The sequence below is a fragment of the Lycorma delicatula genome, chromosome 11 (genome assembly GCF_047948215.1).
Source record: "Lycorma delicatula isolate Av1 chromosome 11, ASM4794821v1, whole genome shotgun sequence".
In the NCBI taxonomy this organism is placed as follows: Eukaryota; Metazoa; Arthropoda; class Insecta; order Hemiptera; family Fulgoridae; genus Lycorma; species Lycorma delicatula.
The window spans coordinates 73,122,359-73,139,795 of NC_134465.1; the positions used below are offsets into that span (position 1 = coordinate 73,122,359).

At 28.0% G+C, this 17,437-nt stretch overlaps 2 protein-coding genes across 5 annotated transcripts in view; one reads left to right on the plus strand and one right to left on the minus strand.

Moving 5' to 3' along the window:
* LOC142332384 (endochitinase-like) overlaps positions 1–13,240 on the minus strand; it is a 141,877-nt gene extending 128,637 nt beyond the window's left edge. For 2 of the 4 annotated variants that reach the window (XM_075378811.1, XM_075378807.1), the window contains exons 1-3: positions 12,879–13,240; positions 9,646–9,859; positions 8,568–8,798 (exon numbers count right to left, since the gene is read on the minus strand). The gene's annotated coding sequence lies outside the window, so the exon portion shown is untranslated. The remainder of the gene's footprint in view (positions 1–8,567; positions 8,799–9,645; positions 9,860–12,878) is intronic. The other 2 variants (XM_075378808.1, XM_075378809.1) reach the window with 2 other exon arrangements.
* LOC142332383 (vascular endothelial growth factor receptor 1-like) overlaps positions 13,239–17,437 on the plus strand; it is a 56,117-nt gene continuing 51,918 nt past the window's right edge. Inside the window, exon 1 of the mRNA XM_075378806.1 lies at positions 13,239–13,629. The gene's annotated coding sequence lies outside the window, so the exon portion shown is untranslated. The remainder of the gene's footprint in view (positions 13,630–17,437) is intronic.

A 17,437-nucleotide genomic window follows, 5' to 3' on the forward strand; every position in this document is an offset into this window, starting at 1 on the left:
TATAACTGATCATGCGACGTTACATCGTTAAACTTTGGGTAATTTTAAAGAATAGTATTTTCTCTCATAAGCCTACAGACAAGACAACAGTCGAGACAAATAATCGAATATGAATATAAACCGTCAAACGGAAACAAACATTTGTATAAAAAATTGATACAAGCGTGAAAAACCGCTGTACAAATACGTTGAAGGGAGCATTTTGAGCAATTCTTGTTCGGTTTTAAAAAAAATGTATAATAAATTTTACTATCTATAAATAATTTATTGTCGATTTAAAAGCACAAGTATTGTTTTCGGTTTTTGAAATACTGTATTTCTCGGTCAAGCGACTTTAGGGACACTATATTTTCTGATTCAGGGTAAGAAACGGAAATACGTACTCGTTAATCTTTTATTTAAAAAAAATATCCCCTGAAATTAGTTAAAAAATATATATGTATTGTAGAGAAAAAACTGAGGAAAGGATAAACTAGTATAATTTCAAACATTACCGTTAAATATAAGTAAAACGCAAGAGAACTGATCAAAGACATACATTATTTAACATAAAACAATGTATCATCTTTTACAGTGGACAGCTGTCCAGTGTAATATTAAAAAAAAAAGTCAAGGTTAAAAGTTTCTATCTAATGTTGTATGACACACGAGTGCGTGTAGAAAGAGAGAGAATGACAGTGAGTGGGCTACTAAGTGCGCAGCTGTGCAATATAAAGTAATTATTATAAACAACTAACAAATCTGTCGTCTTTTATTCGTTTGGTTTTTTTGTTTATGCGATCTCAATACATACACACGCAAACGCATAGGCAAAACAAATAAAATGTTTAGACTGCACGAAATGTTTAGACACGAGAGCAAAGCTGATAATTTTTATTAATTTACTATTATTAATAATTTTCATTACATTTATTGGAGGAAACAAACAGACAAATCAGCTTGCATTATGGGTCAAAAACGTACTGCCGGGTTAATTGTCCGCAATAACTCGATTGTTTGTGTCAACGGAGTTTAACGAGTTTAATGTCATTTTGTTCAGCATAAAATGCTTAATAAATAATGTAATAAGTAAAAATTTTATCAAACAATTAATTACAAAGATATGGAAGAATAAAAAATTAAGATGGCCCCATTTTGAAATCTTTGAAGTTTATGTTTTCAAAATTTTTTATTATGTAGAATAAAAAATTTAATTTTTCAAATTTAATTATTGTAGGTTAACCCGTTCCTGAGAAGTGATTTTTTTTTTGTTGAAAATCACAAAATTGCGTCCAGAAGGAAAACAAAGCAAAGCAGGACTTAAGTCGGTTTGAACTTTTTTGCACCTTTTGGTGTCCTGAATCTAACCCAGGACTTTTAGTAAAAATGTTTAAAACTAAACCGTTCATCTAATGTGTACTTTCTAACGACTGACAGTGAAAGAAAACAGTAACGTATACATTTTTATAACATCAACAGGATATTAATAACTGCTACACAAAGCTTAGACAGTATTAAAACCGTGTCCTCAGTCGAGATTTTGGTTACAAATATAATAGTGAATAATTAATAATAAAGTTTGTTTTACATAGACAAAAATATTGTAATTTAAACTCATTTCAACTACATCTTATGTTACCTTAAGTCAGGGTTGAAACTACTCAAATTTTGTAAATTTTGACTCGCTAAACCTTGAATATTATTTATATTATTATCTTTTATTTAAGAAAATAAACAAATAGCATATGTTGAGAGCCGGGGGCTAGTTTCTACTTATTGTTAAAACAATTTAATACAACTAATAAAGATGACAATATTTAGAGAGATTTTTCACTTCGATATTTCATTAGTTTATTAAAATCATACATAGTCTGATAATTTGGTACTAATAAAATTCAGTCTAACTGTAGTACTGCAATTATCAATTTTATTATACAAATAACCTTTTCGCTGTCTTCTAATTAAGACAAATTGGAAAATTAGTGCGAAACGTACGATCATTTTAACTTCATAGCAAAGTTAATTTCTCGAATTTTCGTTATTGTATATCGCTAAAATTTTATTAATACGCTGTTTTAACTAAATTTTATTTAAGGATTCTATTTCATTTCTTTTTAATGGTTTTTCCACAAAAGTTAATAAAATTTTAACTGCAATTTTTTTTTCTTTAAATAAACTAACAAGAGTAGAATTTTCTGAATTACAAACGCCAAACAAAAAATTACAAACAATTTTAACAATTAAATTAATAAACAATACGGTTTTTTATTTTTTTTTGTTGCCGACCTAAATTTTACGAGTAGAAATATATAATTAAATAGTCCCCAGACATAAATATGAATAAATAAAAAAAATTGTTAGCCGATTAAAATTATGACTAATTAAAGAAATTTATTTAGTATAATTTTAAAATATGATGTTTACTTAAGGTTAAAACACAACTTAAAATATGAATTCAAGTATGAAAAACATAACGGCTGACGATGAAAATTTACTTGATTTTTCACACGACGTATAAACGTCTCCTCTTTTTCTTCGAACTTTCGAAAGGATGACATCGTCGTCGTAGATATTACGTAAAAATTACTAGGAATTAAGATAAAATTTGGATAAGCTTATTTTAATGCGACATTTATCTACGCGAGAAAAACAATACGCAATTTTTAAAAGTATTTTCAATCAGTTGTTCAGTTTTAGTGGAACAGCTGTTTTTGTGTAAGACACACGAGTCTAGTGATTTCTAGTGAAAATTTATCTTATACCGAATATCACCAGGTATTATATTGTAGACTATATTATCTATATACTATATTGTTTATTATTATCTTAGTACTGTCTCAAGAAGGAATATATTTATTCGGTGTCGTTTTTAAATAAGCGACATAACCATCTATTGAGCGTTGCTACGGACCAACTACAAGCTGTTATTTCTAGCAACAACGAATCATCGCATGTAAATAATAACCTACTATCTCGTGTAAACCCTAACCTACAAGGTAATAGAATACGCGGGCTTCTGAAGTGTTCCGATAGGGACCCCTCAATAACCGCGGCGTAATTTTATTAGAAACACATTATCGATAACACGAGTGTCTCTTCAGGAACAGAGAGTGAAAGTGATATTACGGATTTTAGTGCAAACCCTTCCCGACAAGCAATACTAATATTGCGCATACAAAACGAAAATGTTAGTCGACAGACTAATGCGTACCTACTTTTGCTGTTCTACATCAAATAAATTTAGTCTTCTTGAAAACACTGCTGACAACGAAGGTAGTCGTGCAGAATTATTAAAACCTGAGCCTATTTTTGCAACAGGCGTTAATGCAACAACCGAATTGAAAAAGTTTTCTGTCAACAATTATTTTCTAATTGTAATGTTATTAAAATATACACTGACAACAATGAAATCGGGCCACACGGTAAATGTTCTGCCGGTTGATATTGACATATATAATATTATAACGTCAAAAATGCTTGTAAACAATATCAATGTCATTATACATATAAACTTGAAACATGAAAGAGCATATAGAGTGGTCATGCGAGGCATGCATCACTCAGAAGATAAATCGGTAATCATTGAATTGACGAAGTTAGGCCACGAGGTTAGAGACGTTATTAACGTTCTCCATCGTCAAACGAAGGAACCCTGCCATTTTATTTCATAGATTTGGTGCCCAAATCTAATAATAAAGAAATTTTTGACGTGAAACCTCTCAAGTATACAATTGTAAGCTTTGAAGTTAGGTATTTTAAAAAAGAAGCGGTCCAATGTAAACGTTGCCAACGCTTTGGCTATACCAAAAATCTACGCAATCACCCGCACCGTTGTGTAAAATGTGGTACATAACAGTCTGTTATAAGGCACCACAGGTTCCAGCTTCTTGCGTCAGCTTCGGCGAGTTACAAAGGGTGTAAAATCTATCAACAGTAAAAAACTAAGGTCTATTCTATCAAACCCGACCTATCCTCCAGAATTGTAACTAATAACAATTCTACTGATAATAATAATTGCATCCACAAAGAGGAGGCTTCTAGAAAACTATTATTCTTAATTATGACAAAATATTTCTGGTTAAAACCACAAAATCTATAGTTTTACTTACATACGGATGTATAATATGCAATTTAAAACGATATCGGTCCAATTATTTTAAGTCTTCCGTATAAAACAGAAAGTAAAATATGAAATATAATATTTTCGTTATTACAAATTTTAGCAGAAACAAATAAACGCCATTATTATGCACAATAATAATTAAACGAATAGTATATAAAAAAGCATAAATATAAGAGAAAAATTACACTTGTCAAAGCTATAATCCTTATTGCCCCAGAAAAAAAATGAAGTAAATATACAGTATATATATATATATATATGGGTCATATCAAAATATATATAATTAAACAATAAACTATACGAAATACTGAGCAGTTTAACCGTACAAATTACTTTAAATAACCGCAGGTGGAAGACAATAATAATAGCTGTTGCTATGGCAACACAAAAAAATTCCTTGAAATTTAAAAAAACTTTATCTTCAAACAATAATAAAAAATGTATAAAACGGTAGCCTCTACGTTAACTTAGATAAGAAAAATAACATATTTAAATAAAATCATTTAATAGTTTTTAAGACGTGTTTTATGTCGAAAAAGTTTTTTTCCCGTGTTGTATACGCAAAAGAAACGAACCTTTTAATTAAAATATTATTTAAATTTATACCTGTGAATCGAGTAAGAGCATTTTAATTGCTATCAAAAATATCATGCGTTCACGTTTAAATATGAAATTTGCAAAATAATAATAAACCGATTTAAAAAGGAAATTTTTAAATTTTGAAAAGATGAGGAATTTTGTAAATATTTTACCGTATAAAAAATCTGATGTGGACACCAGATAACTTCCTTTTACGCCTATTTAATTACATATACACATTTTTTTTTTTAAATGAAAAGTACATAAAATTATATTTCATTAACAAATTTATTTATTGTTTTTTTATTGTTATTATTTAATGTATTTTTTTTTTTTTTTTTTAGAATCGGAGGTTAATAATTAGTAATAAATCAATAAATTTAAATTAAAAAAAAAAATTATTTGGCTGTAACTTTGGAACCGATGAAAACAAGTACCCTAGTTATGATATATCGTTGAAAAGCCTTCAAGGAGAGGTGCAAAACTAGATATTACAAAAGTCCTGAATCCAAAATGTCAACATCCTACAGGGGAATCGTTTTCGATTTATCCTTTTCGACTAGGATTAAAGAACACATCCACTGTATAAAGGACACAAAGAACGATCTAATTTTCCCACACATATTTTTCCCACACAGAATCGTAATTATAACCCAAACAATTTTATTAATATTTTCGAGTACTCTAACAATCTTTATAAAACATAATAATACCTCAGTTGTCCTACCCGTTTAATTTGTAGTAGTATTGGAAATTATGTTATTTTGTATTATAACTATTGAGAAGGCTGTTTTTATTAGAGTTTGGGCCATAATTCCAACATTAACTGTGTAAAGTTTGTTATCAAATGTTATTCTGAAGGGTATCAAATGTTATTCAAGAGTATCTTTCAATAGTTGTAAAAATCATAAAATAGACAATGTGTACGATACAAAAAGGATGGATGCAGAAAACTCACAAATCCCGGCTGTATTTAAAAAACGGTTTCGAAAATCATTTGTCTATTTAGGATCTAAAATTTATAACATGTTAGACAAGAGTATAAAGCCTGTAACTGTTGAAAATATCTTCATTAAAGAGGAGAAGAAATGGGTTGTCATTATTCAGGACACTACTCTTATGTTTTCTAAATTATACTGAATAAAATTAACGTACAGCGAATAAAATTAAACGCGTTCAAATTTTCAAGGTTTTGTACAACTGTTGAAGAATCGAACCGCACTCCGCCTTTCATGAATCGATTAATAATATGAACTGGACTCGATGCGACAAATTTTAGATTAATTGTACTTAGATTAGGCTATATTTTATGAAATAAAAACTTTAAAGCGATGCGATACTGTGCCTATTAAGGGAGGTATAATTTTTTGTCTTCAAAACCTCATTTTTTCCACCCCCTGAGCCAATGGTTGGTGATAACAAAAAACTTACAAATGTTTTAGGCTGTTATCCAAAGAATCGTAGGAACATAAACGAATTCGATATTTTACTTAATAAAAAGGTTATAGCAATATTTTGTTTTTTCGAAAAAGCCCCCCCATTTCCATCCCCATGGACCGATTTTGGCCGTTAACAAACTCGTCTGAGATTTTGGGTCGCATTTTTTTTTTAGGGAACAATTTGAAAGTGATTTGCGGAAAATTACGGCAGTTATCTTGTCCACGAGAAAGTTAAATATATATATATGCTTTTGAGCTGAAGGTGGCTTTGCAGTCTGGAGGATGTGAAACGCGAAGTTATATCGAAATTTTCCCGAAGTCGAATCACGGTATCCATTACAATAGGTAGCTTTCTAATGAAATCTACTTTAGATTTCATTAATAGTGTATTCATAATGTGTTGGAAGGTAGGTAAGGTAGCTTACCTACCTTCCTACCTTCTAACACATGAATATACAACTTGGAATTCAGAATAAAATTAATCTGTTTATCTTATTTATTCAACTGGTTTAGAGGAACATATATCGTGACTTAAACATATTTTTGATCGATTTAGATCCGCTAATATTATACCTCGCATTTAAAAATACATATCTAAAATTGTACAGTGAAATTCGTTTAAAAACAAATCGTGAAAGAATTCCTTTAAGTTTAGAAATGAATTTGATTCCAACACCTAAACCACTGAAAGTACTTCATATCGACAGCGTTTTTTTTTTTTTTTAAACAAAAGATTTTGTCAATTTAGATAGTATTTTAGGTATACACAAGTATAACGGATTGAAATATCACAATCGACTGAAGCAGCTGATAAATTATTAAATTAATTAACTCGTTATAAAATACCTGAAAAAATTATTTCTAATAACGACACCGAATTCAATAATTAAAAAATTAATGCGGATATATAAAATTAAAATATATTTTAGAAACACAACATCCATCGTCAACGTGAAAGATTTCAGTCTACGCTAATTCAACATATTAGAATCTTTAACAACCGACAAGAAGTAAAAAACATTACCAAATTAAAACGGTTGGAAAATTTTACGGACATAACCCGACTTCATTATTAGGAGCTGATATACAGCGGCAGGTAATAAACGATTACATTAGCGATCGTAAAGAAAAGGTGAAAAAATTGCATAAACAAGTAAAGGAAACTAATGAAAAAAATAAAAATTAAAAATTCAAGGAAAAATAAATATAAATAGAGATTTACTGGATATCCCACCTGATGTTTATATCAAGACTCTCCAAATACGAAGTAAAGCGAAAAATAGATAGGATGAAGGAAAAGTAAGTTCAGTGAAAAACAGCAGAAATAGATGAACGACGTATAATAAAAAAATCAAAATATATTTAACGACCTCGAAAGGTTAAACAGATACAACAGAAAAATCTTCCGAATACAGAAACTAATCGGTATTTGAATTCTCTTGCAGGTCCTGTTCCTAAATGAATTCATCCTGGAGCGGCAGAAATTAATTCGTAAATGATCCCGATAGAATTGGATTTAGCCAAATTAGAAGCCTCTTACCGAACATTATTATAGATAAAGTTTTAAATCGTTTATAAAATTTGAATAATATTTCTGAATATGTATTAAATTTTTTTAATCGTAACTTTTAATTATAAATTCTATAATGTAAGTAAAAATAGTCATAAGTCTAGAGATAGAAGTATTATTCGTACAAAAATGTTAATAAATGAAAAGTTAAAAATAGTCTTTGTAAGTAATTAAGTAAATAAAAGAGGAATTGTTAACGGTCTCGGTTCGATTGTTAAATTTTTTACTACCAATTTAGATGCTATGATGGAGAAAAATATAAAAAATATTATTAGTACAAATATTATTAGTTTCATAAAACAGTCATATAATTGAAGATAATTTTATGAAATTACGTAATACGTAAATGATTTTGTCGACTTAAAAAAATTAAGAAATTTCGTGTATCTATATGTAAAAGAATTAATTTGTAAAATAAGTTTTTTTTTCAAAAATATTATTCGTTAAAAGAAATAACTTATATAAACAGAAAAGATAATCGTCTAATTTTACATCCGGTATCCAAAATATAAAATAATCATACACCTTTATCCAATGTTACAAAATTTATTTGAGTTTATTTAAATATTTCTCCAAATTATGAATTCGTGTCTGCTACTTTCAAGATGTTATAATGACTGTGAATATTTATTTTCTAATGATCGCTATGATACAGAATTTATAAATATATAAATGTTTAATTTTTAACTTTATTTCATTTTTTAAAATTATTTTTACTTGCAATGTACAATTTTTTACTTCTGTTCAAATAAAGCAGTTAAGAACGTGCCTTTTGATAATTGCACCTGCGGATAAAGGTGTAGTCCAAATACTGAAAACTTTAACCTAGATCAGTAACCAAATAAGTTTTAATACAACCGTTTTAAAATTAACCCACCGTGTTGGTCTAGCGGTGAACTCGTCTTCGCAGATCAGCTGATTTCGAAATCGAGAGTTCTAAGGTTCAAATCCTACTTTTATACGGATTTGAACAGTAGATCGTGGATTCCGGTGTACTTTGGCGAGTTGGGTTTCAATTAACCACACATCTCAGGAACGGTCGAGCTGACACTGTACAAGACTAAACTCATTCATCCTCTAAAGTAATAATATTACGTGGTTCCGGAGGCTAAACAGAAAAAAAAAAAAAATTTAAATGATTATTTTTTTACATAAAAAGTTAAAAAATAGGTTGTGTTTCAATCGCTACCGAGATACATATTATTCGATAATACTGTCTACTACTCCTTCCTGTAATAATCCTACTGGATTTGAATTCACCTTTGATAATCGTGTACATATTGCCCGTTAAAAAAGTAAAATCCTACTTTTTGCTAGGAGAGGTTTGCACACTCGGTCCTGAGTTCGATTCCGGCTTTATTTCATGATTATTTTATACATATAAAATTTTGTTACTTTAATCTAGTTTACTTTATCTAGTGAAAGGTTATCTTAAAATAAACCGGCTTTCCTCTTTTTATTGTAGTCGTACTTAAAATAAGTTATTTTATTTTGAAATCTTACAGAGCAAATTTTTATCTAGCGGACCCGGCATTAAATTTGTTTGTACGAATTAAATAAATTATTGTATTATATTTGACAAATTATATTATGAAAATTATAAAATATATAATATTAATTCTCTTTTACTTTCCTTTCTTTCTTCTTATGACCTCCGGAATGTTTACTACAGTTTAAACCTGATCTATATCATTACTATATAAATTTAAAAAAAACCTTGTAAATACATATCCTAAAACTTCTTTTACTAGATTTAATGTAGTTGTATATATCGACAGATATCGTCTAAATCGAATGTCTATGTCTAAATCGATCGGTGTCGATTTAAAAAATAAAAATATTTAGTTCATTTAATTTTCACAATTCCCGTTTATTCTGTTAATATTTATTATCAAAAACACATTATTTAGTACCATACTATTTTTCATAGTACAAAATACTAATATTTAAATTACCTGCCGAGTTTGTGTAGAAAAATCCTTTTCTATTTTGTTTTTATATTTATATTCGTAAAACTTAAGATAACTGCAAAATAATGCATTTTTCATGGACGTAACACAATGTTTTGGTGCATGTAGATCAGATAACTGTGCGGTCCGAATTGTACAGAAAGAGAAATAACGTATGAGAAAGACAGCGAACGAGCCGAGTACAGCAGCTAGTCTGTAACTAAGCACACACAGGAATTACGCAATATAAAATATGTCTCTTTTGTCTTTATACATCTCTCGTAATCACACTAAATAAAGTTACCCCCTCTTTTTCCTTATAGTTTATTTTGATTTAATGTCGTTTTTTGTTACTAATAGTTCTATATTAACGTAGAATTATTTGGTTTACATTTTCGAATAATCATTTCATTTTGTCTATACTTTTAAAATATTTACGATAATATATTTAAAATGGTATTTTTTATTTAATAAATAAGTTTTACAACAATATGAGGAATTTCTAACGCTTTAATCGATCAGAATCGCACTGTGAAATAATTTCAATGATTTCTCAAGAAAATGAGGTTATGAATACAAAAAGCAATCAAATGTATTTAACTAACTAGATTTCCAAAATGTTAACGAATATTGAAATCGTTTAATACCCACAGGAACTCATTATACCGGTATTTATAAAACAACAAAATTTCACATCGTATTCAAATAGCAACCGATGAACCGAGAGCTAAAACTTAAATTTTTCCGAACAAAACCTATTCGTATTCGATTTATTCAGTAATAAAAAGATTACTTATTTAAAGACATTCTGGCGGTGTTTAAAATCTGTATACATAGTCATGTATCATAAATATACGTAATTCAAAGCGGTATTTATGATAAAATAAAAATACTTCGCCAACCCTGGGGCTTCTAACAGATAAATAAATACTTATCCAGACCTCTTTATGGAATATTCTTTTACCTTGAAATTATAATCACAACTCTTCTTCGTACAAGCTTATCTTCCTTTCTTGCTCTCTCTCGCTCTCTCTCTCTGTGTGTGTGTGTGTGCGCGTGCGCGCTAATGGTTGATAAATTCATTTATATAATGGTATCTGACATGACACGACTCACAAGTCGCTTCTGAAAACAACGCAGCCAACTTAAGAATAACAAGTTCTCATGCTAGGCTTATAAGGAAAAGTGAAGACTGGAAATAAATGGTTTCCCTTCCTCTTATTTACCGAACCGACTATACGATTGCAAGTCGACATAAGAAGCCCACCAATATGCAGATAATATTCATCCGTGTAAAAGCTTCATATAGTGAACATTATTACTTTCAGAGAAAACAGTTCTGACCGTTACATTTAGTATCTGAGGTATTTTAGATGTATTGAAACTAAAGTAAAATCTGGGGCAGATATAACAGCAAATTAATGTGGCCGTTGTAAAACAAGGCGATGTAATATTGCTGTTTTAAACAGATTTTACCTATTTATTTAAAAAATGCTCGCCAGACTGGGATATATTGTTAATGGAACTCGACAACAGAATAATGCCGGTCACTTTTGAGGAGTCATCGGACGATAAAATGTAATCGATTCAGCAAAATAACATCCGAGTGTTAATATTTTATATTCATAGAAATACACATTTTTGTAATTTTTTTCCGAGCGCAGTTAGTGAATAAATACTGAAGTAAAAAAAATAAATAAATAAATAAACATCCATAGTTGTAATGCTGTTTAAATTTTCTCACTCCCCTTTCACTAGTTTTTTTTTTTTTTTTCACTAGTATTGCATACTAATACACTCTCTCTCGCCCCTAGATTATTCTCTCTATCTCTCTTTCTTACATAGACAAGCACGATTTGTAGTATCAGATAATAAAAAAAACTATTAGATAATTTAAGTAAAAATTAAAAAAAAATAAAATTTATTTATAATCTGTACTTAATAATTTATATTCATACGAACAAATACCACGCTTTACTCCTAAAAAAAAATGAATATACAATTACGTTACCGCTCGGATCACCGTGCTACAAAAAATTAAACGATACAATTACTATAACACTTAGTTATTTTACTAATCCGGTTCTCAATTACCCGGACTTCCGTGTTTAATTTATCCGTCAAATATGCATAGTTTTATTGTGCAATTCAATTGTTATATGAATTAATTATGAATAAAAGCTAAACAAAAATTCCCTTCGTTGTAAAACGGAACAAATAAATCTATTCTGTTTCTTCACTGTGTGTGTGTGTGTGTGCGCGCGTGTGTGTGTGAGCGCGCACGCGCGTATTTGCATTGTAGAAGTGGGTTGTCGGCTAAGTTGGATAAATTTAGAAATAGTGAAATCATATCATTACATCCTTACGTATCACTCGTAAGGATGTAATAAATATTTTTTTACTAAAAAATATTTAGTAAAAAAAAAATTATAAAACCGCGCACACGAATGTAATTTTATATAAATGTGCAATCGTCACGTTTATGTGCTCGGTTGTAATTATATATATAAATTGAATATTAGGTAAAATTAAATAACTGAAAGCCTCATTCATCATTACCCTTTTATGTTGTACAATTGTAAGTTATCACGGCTAATAAAAAATAAAAAAAATCAGAACAAAACTTTTGGCTAAATTTTTGTCGAAAAAAGTTAATAAGTCTGACCATCTAACATAAAAACCGACCGTTTTGATCTGCAGAACATATCAATGTAGGTTTCAAAGAAAAGTGAGAAAATATTTGTAAAGTATTTCATACTAAACAACGAAGGCAATTTATGTTTCTAAAATAGATAGCTAATTTATTAATCACCAAATGTAGACACAGGCAAAAGGTTTTGTTATTAACAGAAATCTAAACAAAAAAACAGAACTTTATTAGAATATTGATACCCGAAATAATTAACTTTTAAATAGAAGTACGTAAATAAAACGTTTAGTATACAAAATATTCACCAAACTCCCTGTTCTAATATATCGGGACTTACTTGAAAGCAAATTATTTTAGTTACATATTTTTATAAAGTAACAGATAACTTTATAAAAATTAAGTACAGATACTTAATTTTAATTAAAATAACAAGAATAAAAATATATTTGACTAATCTAAAAAAATTATTTTTGCCAAAACAAAATGTGCAAAACGTTTAGTTCATTAAATTCCCATAAGTTAACCAATAATCACATTATTTGTGTACCATTTTTCTTATTACAAAATATTATTATTTGAAAGAACTTACCTAGTTTACACGTAGAATTATTTTCTAAACGGTTGTCTAGATTCACGTAAAATACAAATAATCAAAATTTGATACGATTTTTAAAACATTACAGAAAATTTTTAAAACACTTACAGAAGAGAAATAAAACATTATTTACTGTATGACAACGTTATTCGTTAACAACACTTTTAATAGATTAATAAATTACCACAAATAAAATGTAAGCTAATATTATTATTACGTAAGATTTGTTTATTTTTTCTACATCGCTGAATATAATGGAAACAGCTAATAATATAAACAAATATAGTTGAATTTCATCAACCTAACACACATTTTGACACACGCAGTATGATGAATTTCGACACGAGCCAAGAGAACGAGAGTCAAACGAGGGGAGAGAGTCTCTGCATTCTCCCCCTCTCTTAATATACGGAGAATCTTAATAGGAAGCTTATATAAGAAATAATTCTAACATTAGGTATTGACAGGTGCCATGTTGCCAATTAACCTAAGTTTTACCTCCCCCTTGACACCTTGCCTGCCAAAATCGGCATCAGGTAATTTACTGCGGTGCGTATTTGACATTCAACATTTACATAGAATGAACCTTCCAAGCTATAAACATTAGTTGTGGAAGGGATGGGGAGAGACAGTGAATTACGTGCGTAACAGAACGAAGCTATGGATCCAGCGGCCATCTTTCCATCCAGCGGATATATATGCTTATACGTTTATTTTAGATAGATTACCCGTGTTGTTGGTCGAGGTAAGAATTTTTTATATATATATTATTTTAATGTAGATTAAAATAAGTGTCAGAGATACTACTAAAAATAGAACAAATCCACCTTAAATCAGACCAGATTGTTCATGTAACCTAACACAATACTTCAATTACTGTTAATTATTAGGACCACTGGACACATCTTCTCCTGCATCATTAACATATTTAAAGAAATCATAGTCGCTATAGACTGTAGGTGTTCAGACTCAAACATTGATTCTTCTTCATTATGCTTATAATTAAAAGAATTGCTCTTCTTACCTGTTAAAGTATTAAGTTGTTACAATTCAGTCAACAGCTGACATTTTCTTAATGATTTCTTAATATAAAAAGTAAATAAATTTGAATATTCAGCTAGCCTATTTTATCAGCTGATATTTTATTTTAGTAATTCATTATTAATGCACTGTTTAGGCTAAATTTAGAGCTCTTACTGTCAGCATACACACTAGTATCTTTTTCATTGGAAATATTGCAACAATTCATATCAAAAACAATTGCTATACAAAGAGGGTACTTTCATTAACTTAATTTAATTGTGGAATAATTGAAGATTGATGCTGTATAATTTAACGTTTCTTCAGCTCTCTAAAATTGTTTAAACCGGGTAACACAATCATGTTTTTGTATTATAAGGTGGTTGAAACAACTTTTATCAAATTCCATTGGTTTCGAGATATGTCCTATTCATTAACATTAAACGGAAATTAAATTTCAAAATACCTTTTTATGATGAAATATTATTTTTGAGTTCTAATATATTTACAATAACACAAATATTAATGTAAGGTTTTTTCAATAAAAACCTTACATTAATATGTGTACATTAATATTGTATTAATATGGTGAATTCAATATTCACCATCATTTTCAACCAGTTATGAAGAATGATAGAAACATGAAGGAAAATAATTTTTCATTAATATTGATCTGCTTATTTATTTTCATATAGTTTTATTATTTTATGTATTAATATAATCAGACACTTTATTATTATTTTTTGCTTATTATTATTGTTGTATTTTGTGATACTGCTCTAATCTTTTAACAATTTTCACTGTCTGAGCAGTTTTTTATTATCTGTGGTTTATCACATGTATTACAAATAATACATGTGATGTAAATGTGTGTTCTATAGAACGTGTAATCATGTGTTTATAAAAAAAAATAACTTTTATGAATAAATTAAATTTCTGTTATAAACTCTATATAATTCACAGCACAACAGTTTAGTTTGAGGTTCAGTAAGTTTTAAAACTAAATAAAAAGGTTTATTATTTTGTATTTTTTAATTTTGTGAATCTAACAAACTGATATTTATTTACTTTCTTTAAAAAAAAAAAAAATATAAATTCATAACTTTTTTTTTTGCATTAGGCTTCTTGGTGTGCTGATACTAAAACTTTGCTTCCGTTTCATTTTTTCTTTAAAATATTACTTTTTATTTAATCTTTCATTTTTTTTATTAATTAAAATTTAGTGAAAAATAATAATTTTTGTTTGTTATCGTATCAAATTTATCATACAATTTTTAATAGCTTAATTCTTCACTTTGATTGATTGTTTTTATTTGTTATAATTCTTTTAGAGGATTTCATTAGTTCTTATACAAGTAGGTTTATTAGTGAAGTTGGACATATAATATTTTTATATATAGTTAATTTAATTTTTGATTGGTTTGTTATGAGAATGATATTAACACTTTTTTATATAATTTCTTTTTACAGTATGATTTTTCACTATGCAGGTGTCTACTTTAGATATGTCATCTTTTAAAAAAAGTAATATTTAATAGAACAATCCATTTTTTTAGACTAGCACATTTATTAAAGTATAATACTGAAAGAAGATAATATTTTTAAATATTGATGAAAATTCAATAAATGTAGGGAGATTTTTAATTTTACTAAAAAAGATGTATAGTTAAAAATTCTTTATATTTGTTGAATTTTCATAAAATATTTCAAGATGTAGTTTTTTCAATTTGGTTTTTTTTAGTAATATAAAGCGGTCAACTAATTCCAAGACTAAGTCTATTATAGAAAAAAATCCCAGTTTAATTTGGTAGTAATATCTTTTCCCTTTGAAGTTGTATACCGTTCTTCTGGTTTGTTACTGCTACTAGATATGGTGTACAAGAATGGTTATCTTGCAGTATAAGTTTCACCATGAAAATGAGAAAGAAAGAGGTTTTAGGACAAGAAACCAATGAGTATGAGGGATATGGAGGCTATAATCATGTTGTGGTAAAAAAACTGAAGTGTTTTGTAAGCTTCGTGTATAAGAAAATTGTCATAATGATGTACCCAATCTCCTTTACTTTATAGTTAAGGTTACATTTGTCAAATGTTAGTCTTCTTAGAATGTTATGGTAGAAGACAGCATTAACAGTTTGACATTGGAGATAAATTCATGGAGCAGCAGTTGTATATATTGAAAAATAAAAATAAAACAAAGAAGTTCTCCTTTTTTCATCCCTGTTACATTCTCACTTTTTTTAACTTGGAATTGACTGTTCTACTGTGATTTTTTACTGATTTTTTAGTAGTTTCTTTTGTTATCAGTGTTTCATTTTCTGTCAGCCCCTTTTATTTTCTAAGGTAATTATACACATTCTGTGATGGTGTCGATTAGAATAAACTGTTTGCTTTTGTGGTATTTCCATTTTAGTATGAAAGTTTTAAATCTTATGGTCGTTAAATGCCGGTGGTAGTGGTTACCTTATCTAACACACTTATTTTGAAATTTTATTTTAATTTCTGTCGCACAATTAAAAAAAACGATATTTTATTTTATATATTTTTGAAGTGGCGTGTGATTTTTATCATAGGTATTCATGTGATTTTACTATGTGATTTCTTCATGTGGCATCTCTAAATAATTCTCTTCCCTTTGCCTTCTTAATTCTCCATAATTTTCATTTATTTTTATGTTATAAATTAACATATGACATCTGTCCCTTTTACCACCTACTGTTTTTAAACTATATATTCTACAACATCCACCAGAGTGCATTCACATATTAAACCATTTATTCTCAAGTTTTTGTAATAGGGTTATTTTATAACTATCATTTTTATTTAGATTTTTGTATCGTTTTACTAACTTGTTGAAATTATACATTTGTATAAATATAATTCAATTTAAAAAAAAAAATGTTTAATCGCTGAAATTCTTCATTTATCTGTATTATCTGTTAAATAAATTTCTGTATATATATATATATATATATATATATATATATATATATATATATATATATTGTTTTATCGGTTAGATAATGATTGTTTTTGTGGATTTAAAAGATCAATAAAAATGTTGGCCCTAACTTAATTACTTTAAACATTTGAAATACAAAAATATTTATTGTAATTATATTAAAAAAACTTAATTTAGTCTTATTTTACTTAAAACAAATCTAAAATCTTAAAACTGTTTTTTTAATTTTTTAATCGACTCTACTGTTTGGTGTGAAACTATACTAGGGTGTCAAAATAGATTATTTTGTTACCAGATGTGGACATTAAATTAGTAAATTTATATATAAATGTTGTAATTTTATAATTAAACTAGTTTTTAACAATTTCTTTGGATAATCTAATTATAACGCTACTTTTATTTATATAGCTAATTATTATCAGCTAGGAGGTAGTATGAGTTTTTTTTTATATCTTGGGATATGTCATTGTTGTGATATTGACTTAATTTTCATATGAACTAATTTTAAAACTTTATCTATTTTCATCTTGGCTTTTTTCATGTGTGTTGTTTGTAAAATGAGCTTAATGTC